The sequence below is a fragment of the Pogoniulus pusillus genome, chromosome 21, assembly GCF_015220805.1.
Source record: "Pogoniulus pusillus isolate bPogPus1 chromosome 21, bPogPus1.pri, whole genome shotgun sequence".
Taxonomy (NCBI): domain Eukaryota; kingdom Metazoa; phylum Chordata; class Aves; order Piciformes; family Lybiidae; genus Pogoniulus; species Pogoniulus pusillus.
The window spans coordinates 11,687,282-11,703,961 of record NC_087284.1 but is presented as its reverse complement, the minus strand read 5'-3'; the positions used below and the strand labels follow the sequence as shown (position 1 = coordinate 11,703,961).

Genomic DNA, 16,680 nt, shown 5'->3' with positions numbered 1-16,680 from the left:
TACCTGCACAGTCACACTTGAATGTCCGAGGGCAAATCATGCCACAGAAAGTACAGGTTTCAGCCTAGACCACCATTACATTCAGAAAAGGTGGAGTATTTTGGAACAATGCAGCATTCCTCTAGGAACACCTGCCCTTGCAGGGCTCAGCAGAATGCAGTTACCCACTGTCTAAGTTAGAAACAGACAAAACCACAAAGCAAACACAAACCCCCTCTCCTCCCAGACCTACTTTACAGCTTTAATGACTCACAAGCTAAAATTTCCAAAGAATCACAAAAACATTCTGGTTGGAAAAGATTCTCAGGATCACCAAGTCCAACTGATATCCCTACTCTACAAGCTGCACCCTAAACCATATTCCCCCAGGTACCACATCTAAACGACTTTTAAACACATCCAGGGTTGGGGACTCAACCACCTCCCTGGGCAGCACATTCCAATGCCTGACCACTCTCACTGGGAAATTTTTTTTCCTAAGGTCCAGTCTAAACCTGCCCAGTCACAGCTCGAGGCCATTCCCTCTTGTTCTATCACTAATTACCTGTGAGAAGAGACCAGCACCAACCTCTCCACAACATCCTTTCAGATAGCTGTAGACAGTGATGAGGTCTCCGCTCAGCCTCCTCTTTTTCAAACTAACCATCCCCAGCTACTTCAGTTGCTCTTCATGAGATTTATTCTCCAGACCCTTCCCCAGCTTTACTATCCTCCACTGCACTTGCTTCAGCACCTCCACATCCCACTTGTAGTGAGGTGCCCAAAACTGAGCACAATACTCGAGGTATGAAAGAGTTAAATCTTGTCTATTTTCACATTGAACTGCTACAGATTGGAGCATCACTTTAACATTAAAGCATTAAACCGAGTGACCTGTCACCCTGAAGCTCCTTCTGACCTAAATTATTCCGTGTTACAAAGTACTGTTGGTTTACTCAAAACTGAATTTGTGTGATCTGAAAAACAATCTGGGGAGAAGTTGCCTAACTCAAATTGAATGTCCCTAACAAAGGCGATTTAGGAAAACAACATGAAAAATTCATTAATGTTCCAATCTGGTTTGGTAGTGAGTAAAGTCTGGGGAGTCACATGGGAATTTTTTGCTATTTCACTGTCCTGAAACAACTAAAAGTGTGACAACAATTATTTGCAGGCAAGAATATTACTTATTCCATAGTGTGGGTTTCTGCTCATCTTTTTTGTTCTCTGCATGTGTCATGGAGGAAACAACACTTCTATATCAAAAAATGTTCCTCCTGTAAACAGTTTCTTCACTCCAGCTGCACTCAAGTGTTCCTATCATTCCCTTAAAATGCCTACACTCTACGGGGAACCTGAGAACTGGTTAAGACACCCAGAAAACCAGACATCTTTTGCCATATCTTGCAAACATTCTCTGTAGCTCTATGTGGTATATTATTGGAATACTCTAATAAGACAATTTGGTACTTTCCTGAAAGTTCAGCGCAGAATCTGAATGAGCAGGGCATTAGTTGTGAAAGAATAACATTCTGTATCACTCATTGGGTTGCTAAGAGGTATAAAAAGACAATGCACAAATACTTTGGTCTGCTTGGCTCTTGGGCACTGGGTCTGTTTGCTGTTCCTTGGCTTCTCTCTAAGCTTCTCCACTAACCTTGACTGAGCAGATAACGTGTGAGCTTTGCTGGTTGTTTTCTATCTGGGGAGAGAAAGGGTGGCATTGGCCCTTTCTGAACTTTTTCTTTGCCTGGGGGGAAGCTTGGATTTCTCTGTATTATTTCTAAATTGTACACAATTGTAAATACAGGTAAATATATTGTGTACATATGCTTGTAAATTTAGCTATGCTGTAAAATAGAGCCTCGTCTTAGTCAGTCTGGTAAATTTTAACTTTAGAGGGAAGTCCCTAACCCACTACACTATCAGAACAAGACCTTTTAATATCTTTACTGATGATCTGGACCAGGGGATTGAGTCCAGCATCAGTGAGTTTGCAGATGACTCCAAGTTAGGAGCAGGAGTTGATCTGGTCGAAGGTAGGACAGCCCTGCAGAGGGACCTAGACAGGCTGGATGGCTGGGCAGAGGACAATGGGATGAGATTTAATAAGGCTAAGCGCATGGTTCTATACTTTGGCCATAACAAGCCCAAGCAGTGCTACAGCCTGAGGACAGTGGCTGGAGAGGAGCCAAGAAGAAAGGAATGTGGGGGTACTGGTACATAGTAGGCTGAGCATGAGCCAGCAGTGCACCTGGGTGGCCAGGAGAGCCACTGGCATCCTGGCCTAGATCAGGAACAGTGTGGCCAGTAGAACAAGGGAGGTTATTCTTCCCCTGTACTCAGCATTGGTCAGGCCACACCTTGAGTACTGTGTCCAGTTCTGGGCTCCTCAATTCAAGAGAGATGTTGAGGTACTGGAATATGTCCAGAGAAGGGCAACGAAGCTGGTGAGAGGCCTGGAATGCAAGCCTTATAAGGAGAGGCTGAGGGAGCTGGGGTTGTTTAGCCTGGAGAAGAGGAGGCTCAGGGGTGACCTCATTGCTGTCTACAACTACCTGAAAGGAGGTTGTAGCCAGGTGGGGGTTGGTCTCTTTTCCCAGGCAACCAGCAACATAATGAGGGGACACAGTCTCAAGTTGTGCTGGAGGAGGTATAGGCTGGATATTAGGAGGAGGATATTCACACAGAGAGTGATTTGCCATTGGAATGGGCTGCCCAGGGAGGTGGTGGAGTCATTGTCCCTGGAGGTGTTCAAGAAAGGACTGGATGAGGCACTTAGTGCCATGGTCTAGATGATTGGATAGGGCTGGGTGCTAGGCTGGGCTGGAAGATCTTGGAGGTCTCTTCCAACCTGGTTGATTCTATGATTAAAACAAGAACTACTCACAGGCAGAAACGCTGTGAACCTGGTCAGAGTCACAGCCACAGCCGCAGTTTTCTCTGCACTTCACCCATCACTGTATTCTGTGATTCCTCTACTCATTCTGCTTCATAAACACAACCCTGCACAGATCTTTCTGGTTGTTTTTAGTTAACTCTCTCAGACTGATACTAAACCACAGACTATGTAACAGGCACATTTACTCCTTTACCTGCTTGATAGACTTAAAAAGGTGAAGACACCACCTGTTCAAATACCTGAGAGTGGAGTAAGAAGTTTGAGGAAACTGCACTTTACTCACATACCTACTGCAGTCTAAATATGGCAAAAATGAGTGAATTCTACTCTGCTTCTCAATCTGATTAATCAGGTCCTGGCTTCTCTCCTGAGCTGGAATTTTTCTTATAATCACATAAGGATTGTATTGGACCTTTTTCTGCCTTCATCATGTATCGCATCCAGTTTCCTCAAAGAAGTCCTAATTTTCAGATCATCTATTCAATAAAGCATGACAATGCTTTCAGAGAAACAGTCTACTCTTAAATTAGACCAACTGCACCTTATGAAAAACAACAGGTCTGTGCTTTCCCAGCTACCTACTGCCCTCAGAGGATGTAATGCATGGATAACTGTGATGGTGCTGAAGTACGTTTCAGATTGTCCAACTTCTTACTTCTTGGGAGTGGGAGAAACAGTGAAAGCTTTTGTAGGAAGACAGTCCCATTACATTATTTTCTTCTTCCAGTCTCTTTGATAGATAATGTAGTGATATGCTGTTAGCTATCTATAGGACTGTCTAGTGAGCTTTCTTGATAGCTGGGAATATAGCTGACTACACAGATACTCCCTGCAATTTCACTGAACAATGGCATTACACAAGTGAGGAATATACCCTTGAGTGTCAGCCTGGGTAGATAATCCTTCAGAGCGATGCCATTTAGTGGTCTAGATCACAGAAAAAGAGACGTTCTCCAACAACTGCACCTCAAGAGGACAAAAGACTGCTTCTCAATTTCTACTGACCATGGTCTATACTTTGGGAGTAGAGAGGACTAACAATTGTCTACCACACTGCATTTTGTTTCCCCCCATTTATTTACAGACTTAGTCATAAGTAGTTCAGAGATGGCATCTCTCACCACCAGAATCTTCCCTTCTTTGATGCAGATTTGCATACAGCTACTGCATAAAATATATACCAGAACCAGAGACTAGACAAGCACAGGACAGTGAGACTATCCAAGCTAACATATCCCTTACCAAGGGAAAAAAAAAAAAAAAAGAATCAATTAAAAGGTACCTGCTTTACTGGAATGGGTTAGCAGGTAAAACACCAGTGCATTTGGTTTGTATTTCCAGAGTTTGGGTTGTTTAATCTTTGTAGGCTCCAAATGTTACTATTTTCCTACTTAGATGACATGCATGGTTACAGATGCCTGACTTTCACCATCTGGTTTTGCCCATGATGAAAACCAGCAAAGAAGTACACAGACCAGCATACTCCTTTTACTCTGTACCATGAGCTTGTATCTATTTACCTGACTTGTGCAATACAATGCCAGCAACCAACCTCTCTATCCCTGACCATGTTTTAGAAGAGCCTGATCAAAGATCCACAGGACACTTTCTCAGATCTCAGTTTCTTCCTGTGAAGTAAACTGGACAAATGTGCCTGCTAATCAATGAAAGACTAATTCCATGCCTAAAATCCGTGCTAAAAGGTGCTAGGGAAGTGACAAGGCTCTCTTATGAATGCACTATAGCTTTCAGCTAAGGCAGAAGATTCCTTCTGCACTTTCTTTTCAGCCTAGCTCCTCTTTGCAGCCTGCCAGCTGCTGTGATTCTGCATAATCACAGAATAAGCATAAAACTGACTCAAAATCTAAACTCCATTTCCAAGTGCAATCCTCTGCCATCTTTCTGAACAAGCCTTTTCTTCTCTCATTGTCCCTCTTCCCCCTGGTTATGGGCTTCCTAGTTTGCACACAGATAGAAAGATGAGGTTTGAGCAGCCACTAGGTAGTGGTAAAATAAAGCTCTGTTCTCTATTATCTTGTGGTACATTCAAAACCTTTGTCGTCAACAACAGGGTTAAAAACCCTCAGCAGCCAAACATAATTTCCCCCTACCTCAGCATTTTCTCACCCTTTCCTAGGCTTCTTTGCAACCAAGGGCTAAGAAAGGTACCACAAGGCCATTTCAGGTCTTCTAGGTAACTTTGTATGCCATCTCTCATCTGTTCAGCAGTTGCTGCAGATCTCAGTTTCAGTAGCATTTGCAAGTCAATCCTCTATCTGTAAATCCCAGATGGCTCAGTGATTTTTAGCACAGCTATTGATTTCATTCATACATAGCGGATTCCGGGCAAACACACCCAGCTGCCTGACAACCATGAGCAGAGGAGAGGACTTTGTGCATCCTTCTCCCTGCTAATAAGGCCGCCCACTTTGAGAAATGAAATTAGGCAGGAATAAGCATGTAGTTTGTGCCTTTGCCTACCTGATAGAGCTCACAAAGCTTCTGCCAGGCTCTCTCCCTGGCTCTGCCAACAGCTGTGCTTGCGGCAGCTGAGCCGAGCCTTCCTATGTGTCTGTGCTCTGAAAGCGCTCACGGCTCTACACACACCCATCCAGCCCCGCCGTGCCAGACGGAGCCTTCTCCTCGGCCGGCGGCCGGCCGAAAAACAAGTTGCAATTCAACGCCCAGCTATGAAAGGAGGATATTGAGCTCGCAACAATCAGCGCAATTAGCCGTGCTGGAAACAGCAGGAGGCTTGCTGTAAAATGGGGACGATGGGGGTTTATCTGCCCCTGCCCCGCACCTACTACCTGTAAAAGGAGCACTTTAGCGATCCCTGCACACTTTGTGCCACCTGCTCTCTTCCTGTCCTACACCACTGCGCAACGGCGCAAACTGATTCAGGCTCCCTGCCTGGGGGGAAGGCGACAGTTTCCTTACTACTCCTACCTGCTCAGAGATCTCTGAGGAACCATTCGCTCTGACAAATGACAGTTGAAGCCAGTTTCAGAGACAGAGGGTTGTTGAAAACAAGGCGAAACAAGCCCAAAGGTCTAGCTAGAGCTCCCTCCCCACCCATGCTCTTCCCTTCGGATCACTACACTGCCTACCTTACATCATGCAACTGCAGTGCTAGCAGGAGATTTCGGGCAAAGTGGCCTGGGTGTGGAGTACTGCTGCCTCTCATCCACGTTTTAAACACTACTCTCTGAGCTTTGTAACGCGTGCTTTGCCTCCTGCAGGGAATTACTCAGCCAGTCACACGGCTACAGCAGCACAATCAGAGGATTCAAATGTGCTGAGCACTTGAGGGTTTTGATCTGGAAATCAAAGAAACATCCAGGTTGAAAAAGCCCCTCAGGATCACCAAGTCCAACCTAACCCTACTCTGCAAGATACACCCTGAACCATATCCCTAAGCACCACATCCAAACGATGAAAACACACAGGGTCGGTGACTCAACCACCTTCCCGGGCAGCTCATTCCAGTGTCTAACCACTCCCTCCGTGAAAAACTTCTTCCTCATGTCCAATCTAAATCTACCCAGTCTCAGTTTGAAGCCATTCTCCCTTGTTGTGTTTCCCCCTTCTTTTGTCTCCAATTACCTGTGAGACCAGCAGCAGCCTCTCCACAATGTCTGTATAAGGTAGTTATAGACAGCTCCACAATGTCTGTATAAGGTAGTTATAGACAGCAATGAGGTCTCTCCTCAGTCTCCTCCTTTTCAAACTAACCAGCCTCAGCTCCCTCAGTCACTCTTCATTAGATTTATTCTCCAGGCCCTTCCTCAGCTTTGTTGCTCTCCTCTGGACCTGCTCCAGCACCTTCACATCTCTCTTGTACTGCAGTGCCCAAAACTGAACACAATACTCTAGGTGTGGTCTCACTAAAGCTGAGTACAAGGGGACAATCACCTCCCTACTGCTGCTAGACACAGCATTTTTAATACAAGCCAGGATGCCATTGGCTCTCTTGACCGCCTGGGCACACTCATACGAGATGGGGAGATAAAGAAGACCAAATGATGACAAGGAACTACTATCTTTGTGCAATTAGCAGCTTGTAACTCTCCCGGTCTGCACTCACCCAGGGCTTGCTGTCACAGAAGAACTCTTGAGTTACATAGTGTAAAACTCACCTAAGTTAGAAAGAAACCCATTAGTACCTGAAGGCTGAAACAGGCAGGCAAAAACAGCAGCACACCCTCAGTAAGGAAATGGCTGCTAGGGAGGAGAGGATATGTATGAAAGTGAGTTAATCAGGTTGAGGGATGAGGCACGAGTATGAAATAGAAGTAAAAGAACAACAACAACAAAAACCCACAAAGGACCTTGAAATTTTAATTTCAAATTCAAGTCCCATACAAGTCTTCTCCAAGGTTCAAAGTTGTTGACAATCAGAACACTTCAGGGTTTCACTGAGTCTAAAATGATCTGATAAAACTATTCGGATCTGTGATTTTGAGTGTGCTCAGCTCCATCATAGTGATCTGGAAAGTCTTAATTGTGGAAAGCACAATAAAATTACTATGGAGATGTTCATATATGCAACTGTGGCACGGAGACCTCTTGGCCTTTGTCACGGTGGGATCAACCACAGAGTATGCATCTGATTTAAATCCTAGCCCAAGCCAGTTCTTCTCCCTCCGTGCCCAGACTAAAAGAACATTTGGATCCATTGCTGTGGTGCACCTGACCCTAGTGACAGCACTGGGCAGCTGGGGGTTGGACATCTCATCAGCAGGGCCAGGCACAGTGTTAGGTTGTGAGCCCACATAAAAAGATCTCATTCTCTGGTGGATGCTGCCATGCCCTCCCTGTCCATCTGTGGTTAGGCATACTCCAGAAGTTCCTGTCACCCCAGGACCACACTTGCTTTAGTTGACTTTCAACTTCTTTCACAAACTGCTCTGTAATATGTCTTTCTTAATCACAGTTTTGCATAGGTGTTTTCTTTCTGTTTAAGCTGTCTAATGAGGTAGCTAGTTTCATTTTTACCAATTCACTGATCCTATAGATCACATGAATTAATTGTTTCTTTACTTCCCCCATTCCCCACTTCAAGTACACATTGCTACCAGCAGCCTTCTCTCTGTAGTCAAGTCCCTGCACAGCACAGCTCTTGCCAGTAACTGATTCTCTTTATGGTCAGGGGTATTACTGAAGCTGCCAAAATGTGTCCAAGAGCCAGACCAAGACCAAAATCTTGCTGGGGGAGGCACTAAAGGAGGTGCACAGACTATCAGCTCTTCAGGTCTTTGCCTGGTCCTCTGGTCTGTGGTATCTGTCCCTCTGAAACCTTCTTTCTGATCCACTCCAGCCTGAAGCACTTGCAAATATAAATCTTTCAGCCCTCCAAAGTGCTTCCTGATCACTGGGTAATGCCATCCTCCACTGAGGAGTAAGCTGAGGGACATCTGATTGCCATGACCACATAAGCCACTGCACTGGAAAACAACCTCAGGAAAAAGAAGCGCTGTTAGAGGGAAAGGTGCATACCTGACCTTGCCATTTACATGACCTTTTTGCTCACACTGAGCCAGAGATGTTTGTGGTCAGAGTGATAAAAATACATGGTGACAAATGTGGGTCCCAGCAGACAGCACTTGAACCTAGGGCTGGACTGTCTTTTGGGATTCTTTTAACTATTTTGCTCTCTGAAAACCTTTTTACTTTGGGTATGACAGTACCCTGACACTCTCTTCTAGAACTCCAGCAGGCTATCCTTTCCTTACCCATTCCACTTACCCCCTGAAGGCACATGGCAGGGAAACCAATGGAAAATTAACATTCACAATAAAAATGGAAAGTAAGTACCACTGAAGTCTACTTGGGTTGATGGAAATTCTGGGTTCCCTCCCTCCTCAGAGTCAGGAGGGACTTGATGATGGGGTAGATTTGGTGTTGGACTTAAATCTAAATGAAAGCTGGCAGGTATGAAAAGGCTTAAAGCAGAAAGCTGACAGAACATGCCTATTTCTGTGGTTCTGCTGTCTTAAAATATCAACCTCTGGAAGACACATACAGCACTTGTTTAACTTTGTATCTCACTCTGGCAGAGAAACCTTTACAATAGAGAGAACAAGGGGAGCTTAAAACCGGAATGAAGTCCATACAATGGGGATCTGAATTAAAATCTATTATCTGTCTGGTGAAAAAAGGACAGCAGCATGTACCACAACTGCCCCCTTATAAATCACTTGCTGAACAAGAAGTAGCAAGTCACAGAATCACAGAATGTCAGGAGCTGGAAGGGACCTTGAAAGATGATCCAGTCCAACCCCCCTGACAGAGCAGGATCACCTCTACCAGGTCACACAGGAATGCATTCAGGCAGGTCTTGAACATCTCTAGAGAGGGAGACTCCACAACTCCCCTGGGCAGCCTGTTCCAGTGTTCTGTCACCCTCACAGTGAAAAAAATCCTTCTCATGTTTCCAGGCAACTTCCTATGCCTTCCCATGTAAAAAAGCATTCCTGTATGACTGCACTTTTATTCACTGTGTGGCTGGTCTGGGTGCTGTGGGCTGTTTTTTTTTTGTTGTTTGGTTGGTTGGTTTTGTTTGTTTTTTTGGGGGGAGTTTTGTTTACTTTTTGCTCTTTTAAAAATAAGCCTCATCAAACAGCTGTGACTCTGACATCTTTACAGGACTGGGAAGCTGGGCTTCCATGAGAAACCACAGCATGGAATGAAGTCACATGCTGTGCTCCAGAAGGCTGAACGTTTTGAGCAGCCATCGTCATTGGTGCAGTTCCAGTTGGTTCCCTGAGCTAGATACAGTTCATCCGAAGCAAGTGCCTTTTGTTTCTGCATGGTGCAGATAAACATGAAAATTGCAGCAGTTTAAGAGCTAACTCTCTATTTTGGTTCTAAATTATAAACAACAGAGAGGAATTTTATGGACATTCTTTTGAAGATAAAGTGAATGAGCAGAGTATTAGTTGCAAAAAGAATAATAATTACAGAATCACAGAATTAAGCAGATTGGAAAAGACCTTTGAGATCATTGAGTCCAACCTATCACCTAACACCTTCTAATTAACTAAACCATGACACCAAGTGCCTCATCCAGTTGTCTTTTAAACACCTCCAGGGACGGTGACTCCACCACCTCCCAGGGCAGCCCATTCCAATGGCAAATCACTCTTTCTGTGAAGAACTTCCTCCTAGCATCCAGCCTAAACCTGTCCTGGTACAGCTAGAGACTGTGTTCTCTTATTCTGTCACTAGTGGCCTGGGAAAAGAGACCAACTCCCATGTAACTACAATCTCCCTTTGGGTAGTTGTAGAGAACAGTAAGTTCTCCCCTGAGCCTCCCTCCTCTCCAGGATGAACAATCCCAGCTCCCTCAGACTCTCCTCACAGGGCTCTGCTCCAGCCCCCTCACCAGCCTTGGTGCCCTTCTCTGGACATGTTCAAGCACCTCAACATCTTTCTTAAATTGAGAGGCCCAGAACTGGACACAGTAAATGCATGCAAATATATTGTGGATATATGCTTGTAAATTTAGCTTTGCCATAAAATAGAGCTTTATCTTACTTACAAGCCCTCTGATCTGGTCTGGTAAGTTTTATTTGAGGGTGAGTTTTCAATCCTCCACAAAAAAAAAAAAAAAGAAAAAAAAAAAAAAAGCCACCCTCTTTTTACTATAAAAATAGTAAAAAAGCTTTAAAATATAACAAAGGGGGAAATGGGCAAACAAACTGGTGTCAGGTAGACTCAGCAATGCTTTCTATCCTACTTTTGCTAGACAGATTTATTTTTAATGTGGTATCTCTGTGAAGCAAGCCCATCAAATTATTTCTCCTTTGCTCAGCATAAGATGTTTAAAACAAAATAAATCCAAGCCACTTCCTACTTCAAACTCCCCACAAACACTGTGAAAGTAATGTCTAGCAGAATTTTAATGGCACCCAGAGATTTACTGCAGATTAAATATGATTAAGTGTCACTAAGTAATGAGGCACTTCAGGGGGACTATAAAATAGTGAGGGAGTTGCTGAATTCTGTCTTTTGTCTCCAGTACTTTGGAGTAATTGGACATCATACGAACAATATTTGTGTGTTTCACTCAGGCAACTTAAATCCATTGCTGAAAAGGAAAAAAGTAAGTCGATAATATAAATATCCCTAGCACAAACCCCACAGAATCGTTAAGACTGGAAACGACAGCCAAGATCATCAAGTCCAACCATTGACATAGCACTGCCAAGTCTGTCACTAAATCATGTTCCTAAGTACCACATCTATCCAGGGATGGTGATGGATGATCTTGGAGGTCTCTTCCAACCTGGTTGATTCTATGATTCTATGATTCCACCACTTTCCTGGGCAGTCTCTTCCAATGCTTAACCACTCTTTAGTGACTTTTTTTTTTTCTAATATCTGACTTAAACCTCCCCTGGCACAACCTGAGGCAGATTCCTCTCATCCTGTCACTTGCTGCCTGGGAGAAGAGACAGATCCTAACCCCTCACCTCACTTCAATCTCCTTTCAGAGAAAATTCAGAAAACAAAAATGGTTACTTACACAGCTTCTTTCATTTCCCAACACATTCAGCAGTAAGAGGAACCAATTAATCCTTACAACTCAACTCTCCTTTGAAATTCATAGGTTACTAGCTCTCCTTTCACAGATAGGCTAAAGCCATAAAGTTAAGGCTGAAAATCGAAGCAGTGCTGCCAGCTAACATGTTTCCAGATCCACATATTAACAAATTCTTAATGGATAACCCATCATTTTAAATGTGCCTACTGAAGTCCTCTTACAGGTCTGATGACTAGAACGGGTTTTGGTGGTGTTCCCTTCAATTGCTTCTCTGTGCAGCACAAGACACACTGCAGCCCAGTTCTCACCTGGCTATTAGACAGTACTTTAGTACAACTGATTTAGCAAGGACTTCATGGAATGGGTAGTGTAAATGAATACAAATGAAACTTTCCACAGTCTTGCACCATCCTCAGTTTCAGCTCTCCACTCATTGATATGATACTGCACTGAAGGCATTTGCATGCAGTGCCACGTCCTGTGAAGACTGGAGTTTGTCTAGCCCAATCCACCTGCTAAAATCTGGTCACCCAGAGCAGGTTGCACAGGACTGTGTCCAGACAGGTTATGAAAGTCTCCAATGAAGGAGACTCCACAAACTTCCTGGTCAGTCTTTGTTTCAGAATGGTTATATTCATTATCACTTATTCCAGCAGCTAAAAACACAAGCTTGTTCCAGATCCTTCCCAGTGAGGAGGGCAGTAGCTCTCTCTATATTGAAGGGCCACATGATTCAGGGAGAAGACAAATAACTATGCTTCTAAGTGAAGAATAAGTATATAATCTAACCACAAACACACCTGACATCCTTTTTAATACCCAGACAGCTATACTAGGGCAAAAGTACTATTAGAGTTGCTTGGTTTGACATTGTATGGATCTCTCTCATCCTATCAATTTGGATGCTGTAACCAAAGCCATAAAAAAAGGCAGGAGAATGAAGAATACTGATCCTAAGTATTTTTTGAAAGAAGGGCAGCAAATGTGACCAACAGCTCTGTCTGCTGCTATGAAAAGATAGGCTGTAGATTCACAAGGGTCAAGGCAAGTGGCATTTGGAATGAGAACGAGGAAGAAGCAAACATGATGAGACACGGCTTCAAGGTCAAATCTGAAAGTAATGGCAGGTGAGGTTCCCCTTTTGTCCTGCTCTAACATGCTCTCCCTTTGCTTATAGCCCCTTGAGGTATGCAGCTGCACTTTCAAGTTGCATAATGTTTGGTGTCAATACAGGCTGGGGGATGAAGAGCAAGCCTGCAGAGAAGATTTGGGGGTAGTGGTAGCTGAAATGCTGGACATGTGCACTTGCAGCCCAGAAGCCAGTTGTGCCCTGGGCTGCAGCAGAAGCAGTGTTGCAAGCAAGCTGAGGGAGGGGAATTTTGCTCCTCTACTCCACTACAGTGAAGACTCCACCTAGAGTACCATGTCCACTTCTGCAGTCCTCAGCACAGGAGGACATGACCTCCTTGGAGCAGGTCCAGAGGAAGGCCAAAACAATGATGAGAGGGCTGGAACACTTCTGCTGTGAAGAAAGGCTGAGGGAATTGGGGTTGCTCATCCTGGAGAAGAGAAAGCTCCAGGAAGATCATCTTGTAACCTCTCAGTACTCAAAAGAAGCCTGTAAGAAAGATGAGGACAAACTTTTTAGCAGGGTTTGTTGCAACAGGTCAAAGGGTGATGATGACTAGATAAAAAGAAGGGTAGTGAATCACTGGCATAGGTTGCCCAGAGAGATGATATATGTCCCATCTCTGGAAACATTTCAGATCAAATTGGACAGGGCTCTGAGCAATCTCATCTAGTTGAAGATGCCCCTGCTGATTGCAGGGAGGTTGGACTAGATAATCTTTGAAAGGTCTTCTCCCACTCCATCTATGACTCTCTGAACTCCTGTTCAGATGTTAAAAGCTATCCAACTTCTGCTACCTGCTAAGTGGGATCACAGCAACCGCAGTTCACAGCCTACTGCTGTGACTCTTGAAATACTGTGTCCAAAAGCATTTACTGCTCCCTCATCAGTGGGCCTGTTCTCATCACATCAAGGATCACCCTCATGATTAGCATAACACTTGGGAAAATGTCAAAGCTGACCAGCTTGACCAATGCTCAGACTGCATTGATTTGTCCATAAAGATACCTCTGCAATAGGAGACCATCTTGTCTCCTGTTTGCTAGCAATTACCAGCCCTCGTGCTTCTCTAATCCCAAATTTGAAGAAATAATGTGCCCACTCAAAAAACAACAAAAAACCAAAGTGGTTTCTTCTTGGTAACACCAAGGTTTTCAGTTCTGAACCTAAACTGTACTCACACATTAAAGAAGCCACTCAGCTACATTCAGCAGCAGAGCCCATGTCTAATAGGCAATGAATCAATAGAAACACAGAAACATTCTGCTTGGAAAAGACTCCATGATCACCAAGTCCTACTGATATCCCTGCTCTGCAAAGTTCACCCTTAAATCATATCCTCAAGTACCACCTCCAAGTGACTTTTAAACATCCAGGGTTGGTGACTCGACAACCTCTCTGGGCAGCCCATTCCAATGCTTCACCACTCTTGCTGGGAAAAAATGTTTCCTAATGTCCAATCTAAACCTACCCAGTTGCAGGTTGAGGTCATTCCCTCTTTCTATCACTAATTACCTCTGAGAAGAGACCTGCAGCAGCCTCTCCACAATGTCCTTTCAGGTAGCTGTTGACAGCGATGAAGTCTCCCCTCAGCCTCCTCTTTTTCAAACTAACCAGCCCCAGTCACTCTGCATAAGATTTATCCTCCAGGCCCTTCCCCAGCTTTGATGGCCTCCTCTGCACTTGCTCCAGCACCTCCACATCCTTCCTGTAATGAGGTGCCCAAAACTGAACACTATACTCAATGACACATATATGAACAATTCCCAGACTGTCAATTATAACAGGTCACACCTCCACAGGTGGTGCAAGAAGATGCTGTAGGAACCTTTCTGCATGGATCTCCACAGGATGTGATTGCTACTCTGAAGAGGGTTTTCACACAATGCAGAACCGTGTCATGCACCAGTAGCTGCTACAGAGCAGATCAAAGCTCCTTGAGTGCCAACCCTCCCAGGTTAAAGCCCAGTCTGTGATGAAACAAAGAAACTGCAATTGTTAAAGGCAAGAGGGAAGTCAAAGCAAACCAACCAACCTTAAACATCAAAAAAAACAAGAATTTGAGATGTACAGGATTACTGTTTTAAAAAATGATAACATCTCTGACCATGAGCAAGAGGAGTTTGAGGTCTTAGAGAATATCTTGCCTGGCAACCTTAACATACATTTACACATCCAGCCACATCAGAAAAATGGACTCTGAAATCATAGGCAACTAGGTTGGAAGAGACCTCCAAAATCATCCAGCTCAACCTATCACCCAGCCCTATCCAGTCCACTAGACCATGGCACTAAGTACCTCATCCAGTCTTTACTTGAGCACCTCCTTCAAGACAGAACTCTTGCAGGCGCAGGAGCAGACTGTCCCAGTGTGCCAGAATGTGAGCCAACGAGGGAGACAGCTGGACTGGATGGGCAAGGAGCTTCTAAAGGAACTGAGGGAAAAAAAGAGGGTATATCACTTTTGGAAAAAAGGGAAGGTATCCCAGGAAGAGTTCAAGGATGTGGCTAGGTTTTGTAGGAAAAAGCTTAGAGAGGCAAAAGCCCAGTTAGAACTTGGGCTGGCCACTGCTGTTAAGGAGAACAAAAAAAGAATAATTCTTCCAAGAAGTCCCTCAGGAACACTTCAAATTCAAAGAAAAACAGTGGCTTATTTGTTCCTATACCAAAAGACAGATCAGTTTATGCTCCCGTTTCTCGTTGTCCATCTTCTAGGCATTCTCTACCAAAACCCTGAAGCTTTGCAGCCATGTCAACCCAAAAAGTCACCTCCTTTCTCCCTCAGCAAAACTTCAGCCTTAGGAATTCCTGTACTCACATCTCATTGCCAGAAGATCACTTTGTTACTAACAAAAAAGATTTGTTCCTTTTAACAGCAGACGTTATGCATATTCAAGGGGGCTACCAAAACTGTGAAATAGAAAATTATCATATCCTAGTATCTTGGGGGGGGGAGGGGAATAGATAAAGAAAAGCCTCAACTTTTCATCCAGAGAGCAGTAAAATTACAGGACTACAAAGACAACCACATCAAAAAGGTTTCAGTTCTGTGCTCAAAGAGGCATAGGGTACATTGTCCAGTTAAGAGAGAAGAGGTGAAAGTGCCTCCATAGCAGGGGATGGAGAGCTAACAGCAGCAGAAACATGAATGCTTTTTATCTTGAAAACTCTGCAGCGCTGCAAGCTGTAGCCCTGTGGTGGTCCTTTGGTCAGGGCTTCAGAGAGGCTCATTAGGACATAATGCTTTATAGACACGCTCTGCAGTGCCTGTATTTTAGGAAAGTATCCTCCTGCAGCTAGAGTGAAACATCTGGGTCTTACCCCAGAAAATTTGGGTTCCTCAGAAGTCTGCACTGCTCTGTGTTTGACAGCAAGTCCCAGACCTTCCTACTGCTGAGAAGCTTTCACAGTGAAAATCTTCCCCCAGCCAGCACTTACCACAACTGCATCTGAATGAAGACTATTGGAGTACAACCTCTTCCTCTTTCTGATATGTATGACTGAGCAGAGCCCTGGGAGTCAGCAGGTGGGGAACACGCTCATTTCAGCTTGTGGAGGTCTCTTATCTATGCTTTTGTTGTGTCATGGAAGAAAAAAAACTGCAGCATTTCCTTCTCCCACCCTCCAGTTCTCTAGCAAACAATGGAGCATTAAAAATGTTCTGCATTAGTGAATGCAAGTGACTCAAAAAAAAAAAAAAAAAAGGTTCACAGGCCAGAATTTTACTTCACCCATCTGTCTCTCCTTACCTACAGCACATTTGTAGGTAACAGACACTCATTTCCTCCCCAGCAAGGTAGATCAGGCAGTCCATTGCTCTCCTGTGTGCTCTTCATCCCCACTCTAAATTGAGAAGCTAACCTGCTGCCTGAGTGGTACTAATAGGCAGTGTGCCAGTCTGTGAGCTGGGAAGCCAGCACTGCCAGTGCTCCACAGTCAGCTCCTTCAAAAGGCAGACCACAGGATACTGAGAAACCAGACAAAAGAAATCAGACTTCCAGCAAAAAAAACCACTTGCTTTCTTGTCGGCTTTGAATTCTTTCTAAAGAACACTGCAATTCTGATGAATCAGCATTTGCAGGTAATAAAGAAGAAATCCTGCTGGTGAGTTTCTCATTAGTT

The 16,680-nt window shown here is 44.3% G+C and overlaps 1 protein-coding gene across 7 annotated transcripts in view; it reads right to left on the bottom strand.

The window, feature by feature from the left end:
• PHACTR1 (phosphatase and actin regulator 1) overlaps positions 1-16,680 on the bottom strand; it is a 450,233-nt gene that overhangs the window by 192,551 nt on the left and 241,002 nt on the right. The window contains exon 1 of one of the 7 annotated variants that reach the window (XM_064160946.1): positions 5,363-5,438. The exons of the other annotated variants lie outside the window; for them this stretch is intronic. The gene's annotated coding sequence lies outside the window, so the exon portion shown is untranslated. Of the gene's footprint in view, positions 1-5,362; positions 5,439-16,680 lie in introns of those variants that run through there. 7 annotated transcript variants of the gene reach the window in all.